Source organism: Sinocyclocheilus grahami, unplaced genomic scaffold (genome assembly GCF_001515645.1).
Source record: "Sinocyclocheilus grahami isolate Dianchi unplaced genomic scaffold, SAMN03320097.WGS_v1.1 scaffold1243.1, whole genome shotgun sequence".
NCBI lineage: Eukaryota > Metazoa > Chordata > Actinopteri > Cypriniformes > Cyprinidae > Sinocyclocheilus > Sinocyclocheilus grahami.
Genome location: NW_015506422.1, coordinates 44,650 through 53,282, shown reverse-complemented (window position 1 = coordinate 53,282; position 8,633 = coordinate 44,650). Strand labels below are relative to the sequence as shown.

General features: G+C 36.3%; 1 long non-coding RNA gene across 1 annotated transcript; it reads right to left on the bottom strand.

The window, feature by feature from the left end:
• Positions 1-6,487: 6,487 nt before the first annotated feature.
• On the bottom strand, positions 6,488-6,887 carry LOC107568429 (uncharacterized). The gene is made up of 3 exons (XR_001606754.1): positions 6,874-6,887; positions 6,613-6,667; positions 6,488-6,532 (listed from the first exon to the last, which is right to left on the bottom strand). It is a non-coding gene; the product is annotated as an uncharacterized lncRNA (long non-coding RNA).
• Between the last annotated feature and the right edge of the window lie 1,746 nt (positions 6,888-8,633).

Here is an 8,633-nt window from a genome sequence, read left to right as displayed (position 1 = left end):
GAAGTCAGATGGGGGAGATGATAGTGGGGGGGACTGGTTAGAATCTCCTTGATGGCGAGGAACCATTTGGCAATTTAAACCCCCATACAATGTAAAGTCTCTGACAAGAACTGTAATTTATATGCAAATGTCAAAAGGCTAAAAGGGTCTCTTAAGCCATAAAAACCCAAAGATCATGCATGATTCTACGCAGACGCTAGATTTGTGTGCAGAATCCAGAAACATCTGGAAAAATACTGCAATAAAACATTTCAGGGTTATGGTAAAATGCCAAATCAACGGAGAAGATACTCAAAACATGATGCTCTTATAAGTTTAGATCCATTCTTCTATTGGAGAAGATGTGTCTCCTCTCAGATTCAGATCACAGTCAGAAATGAGTTTCTCCGATGTTAATCTCTCAGACTCCGAGTTCATCTATACTTCAGAAGATCAGGGCCCATATTCATGAAAATTCTTAATGCTAAGAGTTGCTCCTAGTAACACAGTTTTAAGAAAATTCTTACAAATGTGGATGTTTCCTAGAAAAGATCCTAGTAAAGAAAAAAATTATTCAGAAAGCATCTTAATCCTTAAAAGAGCTCTTAAGGTCCAAAATGGTTAGGAGTAGCCTACTGACGATGACTTTTAAGATGCTTAAGAGTTTCTTTAGCAGTGAGGAAAATCAACGAAACATGAAGAGGGAGAATAAATGCATATTTGCACACAATGCATGACAGCGAGTTAATAAGACACTACACGTTAGATCGTGCAGTGATCATATTTGTGACCAATATTATTAGAGACATGCTAACATCTAGTTTTTTAACAGTTTAAAAATGCCATACACTCTTAAAAATAAAGATGCTTCACGATGCCATAGAAGAACATTTTTGTCTAAATGGTTCCATAAAGAACCTTTAACATCTGAAGAACCTTTCTGTTTCACAAAAGGTTCTTTGTGGCGAAAGAAGGTTCTTCAGATTATAAAGAGATAAGAAAGAGATGGTTCTTTAAAGAGCCTTTGACTGAATGGTTCTTTGTGGAACCAAAAATGGTTCTTCTATGGCATCGCTTGAAGAACCTTTTGAAGCACCTTTATTTTTAAGAGTGTAGCGCCAGAAATGAAAGTAGGCTATCACTGCATTAACTACGACCACGTTCACATTGTCAGTTTTAGGGATTGACAACCGCATTTCCTTACAGTCTCGAAATGTCCCGTTCAAACAACAGCTTACTTTACAGTAGCGTCTCGAATACTGTCTGTATGAACGTGCAATGAGAGTCCAGCCCGTATATGCAAGCGCGTCCTTTTCTGCATCTCGCGCATGACACTGAATTTGAGTCACGCACAGAACACAAAACTGACGGAAACTGCTCCAGTGGAGAACAGTGACTGGATCTAAAACCTTCAGATGATGCACAGCTTATTTTTCTGTTGCTGTAACTTACACAGAGTGAAACCACACATGAGCGGCTCTCTCGCACTGCAAGTTGTTCAGTTCAAACAGCGCGTGTTTTCTGAGAATGCGGTTGTGAGTCCTGAAAATAGACGGACGTGAGTTCGATTATAGAATGCAGTTGTCACCCCGTAAATAACTGTATTGTGTGAACGTAACCGTGTTAAGGACTCAAATACAGGACTGACAACCGTATTCTGCTGCTGTGTGAACGTGGCTGCTGTACATTAACATATTTGGCAACTGGAAAAATGCAACTTTGCAGCAGTGATGATTTTGGTCTGTCATAACTTTCTACAAGCAAAGTAATCACACAAACAATTACAGCACTTTCAGAACCTTATTGAGTCGCTGTTCGTTTCCTATCAAATACCTTACATTATACAACATTACAACATTAACAGCATGGTAAATAAAAAAATAAGTAGCATATATATATATATATATATAAAATGTGTGTGTGAGAGAGTAAGGTAAAACAGGAAAAATTACGTGTCATGTGTCATATGACTGTGTCATACGTAGCAACGGGGTCAGCTCCTCGCCAAAGATGAAAGTTTTTGCCTTTTCCTTGTTCAGAGTTGCTCTCAGTGATAATATGTTTAAGTTCTTTGTAAATAAGTTTGTCATTACACTTACTGTCTAAAAGGTCAACATTACATATTTTCAAAGAGGGAAGAGAAACTACAGGTCTAGATAAAAGATCAGAAAAACTGCTTTGGATTATTCTTAACAATCCAGTGGGTATAGCATTGCATAACTTATAACATTTTATTGTAATTCTAACTCTGTATTTATTAATGAAATCATTATAAGATAAGAAAAAAACATTATCATCTAATAAATCATGAATAAAAATAATGCCTTGGCTATGCCAATCACTTTTAAACAGAGATTTCCTATAAAAAATTACAGCCCTATTGTTCCAAAGAGTGGAGTTGTGAGGGGAAAAGTTGTGGGTAAATATCATTTTCCAAAAAAGCAGTACTTGTTTATGAAAATTAGATAACTTCAGAGGAATTTTGGAAGGGTCAAGATCACATCTCAGCACAAATTCAAGGCCGCCAATATTTTAAAAAATGTGGTTGGCAATATGGTACCATATTGAGTGTGACTTTGTTAAACACTCTTTCAGCCATTTTATTCTGCATGTACCAAGAAGAGATTCAAAATCAATGGCTCTCAAACCTCCATGTTCATACTCTTTCACCATATGGAATTTACGTAAATAATGTGTTTTATTTTTCCATATAAATTTAAATAAAATTGAATTCACCGACATTACTCTTGGGGCAGTATACAAAGCTTGAGATAAATAAATAAGTTTGGATATTCAGTTTTAGTCAAGAGAATTCTACCCAATATACAGGTGCATCTCAATAAATTAGAATGTCGTGGAAAAGTTCATTTATTTCAGTAATTCAACTCAAATTGTGAAACTCGTGTATTAAATAAATTCACTGCACACAGACTGAAGTAGTTTAAGTCTTTGGTTCTTTTAATTGTGATGATTTTGGCTCACATTTAACAAAAACCCACCAATTCACTATCTCAACAAATTAGAATATGGTGACATGCCAATCAGCTAATCAATTCAAAACACCTGCAAAGGTTTCCTGAGCCTTCAAAAGGTTCTAGAGTCTGGAGGAAGGGTGGAGAAGCTCATAGCCCAAGTTGCTTGAAGTCCAGTGTTAAGTTTCCACAGTCTGTGATGATTTGGGGTGCAATGTCATCTGCTGGTGTTGGTCCATTGTGTTTTTTGACAACCAACATCACTGCACCTGTTTACCAATGAATTTTGGAGCATTTCATGCTTCCTTCTGCTGACCAGCTTTTTGAAGATACTGATTTCATTTTCCAGCAGGATTTGGCACCTGGCCACACTGCCAAAAGCACCAAAAGTTGGTTAAATGACAATGGCGTTGGTGTGCTTGACTGGCCAGCAAACTCACCAGGCCTGAACCGAGAATCTATGGGGTATTGTCAAGAGGATAATGAGAAACAAGAGATCAAAAAATGCAGATGAGCTGAAGGCCACTGTCAAAGAAACCTGGGCTTCCATACCACCTCAGCAGTGCCACAAACTGATCACCTCCATGCCACGCCGAATTGAGGCAGTAATTAAAGCAAAAGGATCCCCTACCAAGTATTGAGTACATGTACAGTAAATGAACATACTTTCCAGAAGGCCAACAATTTTTTTATTGGTATTATGAAGTATTCTAATTTGTTGAGATAGTGAATTGGTGGGTTTTTGTTGAAAAATGTGAGCCCAAAGCATCACAATTAAAAGAACCAAAGACTTAAACTACTTCAGTCTGTGTGCATTGAATTTATTTAATACACGAGTTTCACAATTTGAGTTGAATTACTGAAATAAATGAACTTTACCACGACATTCTAATTTATTGAGATGCACCTGTAGGTAGGTCTCGAGATAACCAATGATTTAAGGATTTTTTCATACTTTCTACTTTTTGAGTGTTCTCTATTAACAAAATTTTTAGTAATCATAACCCCTAAATACTTAACCTCCCTTTTCACTGGAATGCCCTCTATATCGTCTAAGTTACAATTATGGATCACCATTAATTAACTTTTATTTTTTTAAGTTTAAAGTCAGACCTGATGCCTTTGAGAAGACAGAAATATTTTCAATAACTAATGGAAGCACCTCTTTATTTTTAAGAAATAAAAGAGTGTCATCTGCAAAATGTCTATGCCTATATTATCCTCAACATTTTTAATGAATAAAGACATTAGTTTGACTGCAAGATTAAAAAGTAATGGTGAGATAGGGCATCCCTGACGAATTCCTCGTTTAATTTGGATTCTGGCCAATGAACCAACATTAAGAGAAACACTACTAAAAATATAATTATAAAACATGGAAATTCCTTTACAAAACCTAGGACCAAAACCAAAAGTTTCTAAGGATCTAAACAAAAAAGAGTGTTCAAGGGTATCAAATGCCTTAAAGAAGTCTAGAAATAGAAGTAAGCTTGTCTGAGGAATTAAATCGTTATAATCAAGCATATCAAGAACTAGTCTAATATGACTGTGAATACTTCTCCCTTTGATAAAAGCAGATTGTGTTTCACTGATAATTTCACCAATACCTTTTTTTAGTCTATTCGCAAAAACGTAAGAGAGCAATTTGAAATCATTACATAAATAATTTAGTCTTGATAAAATTGTTGTCTGCCTACATTTTCTAGCATTTGCAATTTGTTTCCCTTCTTTAATTGCTAATTTTTTAACAGTAAATTTGACCCATTCCCATTTGCCAACTGAGGTTAATTCAGACATGGTTTTAACATTGTTAATCATTAACAAAATAGAATTTAAAAAGATTCACATTTTAGTAAATTATTATTAAACTTCCAATGAGTTCTGGTAGACGTTGAGCTGCCATTACTCCTAAGAGAAAGTGATATGGCACTGTGATCAGTTAAAACTGAAGGCGAAATATTACAGTCAAATGTAGAAGAAAGAAGATGACTAGTTATCAACCAAAAATCCAACCTGGAACGCTGAATGTGCCCTGAAAAGAACCCCCATGTAAATTGTTTTTTATGTGGGTTCTTTACACACCAAACATCAATTAGATCAAGAAACTGAGATATTTGGTAAACCAGGGGGTTATAGCAAAAAGTGGTGAAAGGAGTGCGGTATCTATCCTGCCATTCATCTGGAACAGCGTTATAATCCCCTCCAATAAAAATTTTGTCCGTAAAATATGTGTTCTTCCAGTCATCCATTTTTGTAACCATATTCTGAAAAAAAAAAAACTTATTAGTGGCCTTGTTAGTGTAACCATAAACATTTATCAAGATGAAATTACATTAATTTGATGCAAGAACCACCATAATCCAATGACCCTTGTTATCGCTTGAACTTGCAACAATTTTGCTGTCGATCAGTTTAAACAAAAAGGCGACCCCTGCTGAGTGGGAAATTCCATGAGAGAATAAAGCCTCTCCACCCCACTGTGACTTCAAAAATCTCACATCTACATCAGTTGAATGAGACTCTTGAAAAGAGAAACAATTTACTTTTACTTGATCCTTGCAAAAAAGAAAAGAAGTGCCTTACGTTTAACATTACACCTAATACCTCGAACATTTAAAGAGAAAAGCTTATGGTAAAAATACCAGCATTGTTTGTATATGAATAACATGCCAAGACAATTATTTACTTGTTATTTATTTAGGTATGAAACAGTTTAATTCTGCAAAGAAAGGTGAAATTTGTACATCTGTATATAACACATCTTTTTGTACATATAAATCTCTGGTTAAACATTAACATCCTTTACACACTTTCTTCCTTTAATACTTAATCTCCTTTAATCATTAAACCTTCCTTCTTTATACACTTGACTGACACATGAAACAGCAGTCTGGGTCCTCTATGCTGTCGTAGAATCCTCTCAGGCAACCACGCTTACCATTACCGTCAAAACCTGAGCAGGGTTTGAACACGGTTTTACATATTTTACACTCTTTAATTTCAAAAGGCACCTGCAATTCAGCCTTTGATGTTTCACTCACAAAACACACACACAACAGAACTCTTTCATATGCAAATCTAAGATTATGTTAGCCATGACAGTGCTTTGCTTCTGAGAGTAACGCAATTTAAATTCTCTGTGTGTATGTGCTGTACATGTGGAAGAATTGACAATAAAGCAGACTTGACTTGACTTGACTTGACTTTAGAAAAAGCAAGAAGCAAGATTAAAGCCAACCTTATACTCATGAGGCCTTATGCATACTTCATTGCACACATTTAAACTTTAACACACTTACTGTCAAGCCATGCATAGTGTGCCTTCTGTCTGAACAGGGCCTTGTTTACAACTGCACTAAAGCAACTGCAAGTAAGAGACAGATTCATGCAGGGAGCATCACCATTCTGTATCACTACCTCAAGGAGTATCATCTCCAAGACCTCCATGGGTAACTGGAAAGTATTTATAAAAGGATTAATCCATTTGCTTGAATGGCATATTACAGTATTCCAGCACAAAAGAAAATAAGACATCTTACATCCAAAAGTTGCAACTCAGCAGTCATGCTTGCCTTTTGTGCCTAAAAGGATAGCAGAGAATACAAGTCAGTCTTTATATGGTAAGAGAAGAAAAAAAAATGTCTTATTAAATGTCTCATACATTCTTTTCAGTATGCCTCATTTGTCTTTTTGTTGCCCGTCTTTCTTCATCAGACCTGCAATGAAAAGTAGTACAGGACAGGTATGTGTAATGCAATTCTTTTCAATTATGTAAATAAAACGTTCTCTCAAACTCAAAGGAAAAGCTAAGTCTTTGATAATTGAAGCTTCAGTGGTTTGTATAGTGTGATTGTGATAGCACAGCAAAAATTAGAGTGTAAATTCAAAAATGTAAAAAAAAAAAAAAGGAGAGAAAACAAACCTCAAGGGGAAATTTTGCCATTGCAGTTTTCACTTACCTCTGTAAAATCAAAGGCCCCTGCTATCACAAAGCTCAGTGAATACTGAAATGGTAAACATTACAAATACATTTGCTAAGATACATATACTGGATAAACATCTAGTAAGCAACACATCAGCTTTATAAACTTACTGTCAGGACAAAGACACCACGGCTGTTACTGAGATGTTGTTGTGGAATGCCCTGTTGATGTTGCCATGCGCAGAGTCAAACTACCGTGAAAAAGAATTTCCAATGTTTTTACAGTTATTCGTTTAAATTATTATTGGTACTGTAATATCGTTGACACAGTATTCATGCCAAGGCCCAGGATACAAGATTTGTGCAATGTTTCTGAGATGACAAAGACAAAACAAAGAACATAACTTAAAAAACAGTAACTGCACGGCGACAAACAAAACAATACAAGAGAACTGAAATGTGGGGCAGAACCTGAACTTCCCATGAGTATTATGAGACCATTTTTATTGACAGTTTACAAAAAAAGTGATCTGTAAAAATAATTGGATCCTAAATCCAAAACCATTTAAATCTAAAAATAAAGTCAGATGAACAAGTCACTAGCTGATAAACCTACATGTGGTTAATAACAGCCACAGTTTTATTAAAATGTGGTTAGGAACAACCACAATCTTATCAAAATGTGGTTAGGAACGACCACAATTTTAACAAAATATGGTTAAGAACGACCATAATCTCTGAACTCCGAACAGTACACTATAAAACCTGTAGATGATCATGTATTCTTCCTGACTGAATGTTTGGCCATGCAGAGGATCAAGGAAAAAAATGTCATGCTCTCCTGGGTTCATAATCTGTTAATATGTCACAATATATACACAGAAAGAAGACGACTGCAGTTTATAGATCAAAAAGTATCTAAAAATTATGCAGACATAAGTTATCCCAGGTAAACAACAGATTCAGAATTACTTACACAAATCATCCAATGTCCTGGTATCCAGGTTGGGAAGATAAACCAGTCGATCTTTTCATCCAGCTTGAAAACAAATAATATTGGTCATCACCAAAATTTGGAAACTGTGTGTCTGGGTTTCATATTAAACATGACTGACTATAATACATACAGGCAGGTGTAGAAGGTGCTCTTCAAGTGTCCTGTTTGTGTCACAGTGTCTGGTTGTGGTGCCCTGGACTGGCCACTTGAGGGCGCTCTCCTGTTTTTGTGTTATATGTTGTGAACTTTTCCCAGCAATATATACCTTGCTCACTCTGACTGTCATTGCTGCTTTTTTGTATTGTCTTCTGAGTTCATAGTTGTCTCATGTTCATCGTGTTTTCTGTTCTCTGTGTTTTGGATTACCTTTTGCCACGTTTTTGTTCTGTTCTGTTCATTTGTTACTTAATAAACAACTGCACTTGGATCTACCTTGTTTTCTCCTGGCATTCCATGACAGAAAAAAAGCAGCCACTACAAGATCCAGCAGTTTGTTTTTCTTTTTTCCTTTTTTGAATCCTGGACCTTCGGATCGTCCCTCCTGCCACAGAGAAGGAGCGAGTGATCCGACACCGGACTCTGATGGCTTGGAGGCAGGAAGGAATGGAGGTTGGTGGGTTTGCCCAGACCTTTTGGACATTGGAGGTGGGCCTAAATTACAATGATGCTGCGCTTAAGGACCTCCTTAATGTCTGTCTGGATAATCCTTTGCCCCAGTGGGAGGTGAAAGGACTCGAGATCCTAGACTTCTGGGGCTTCGTCA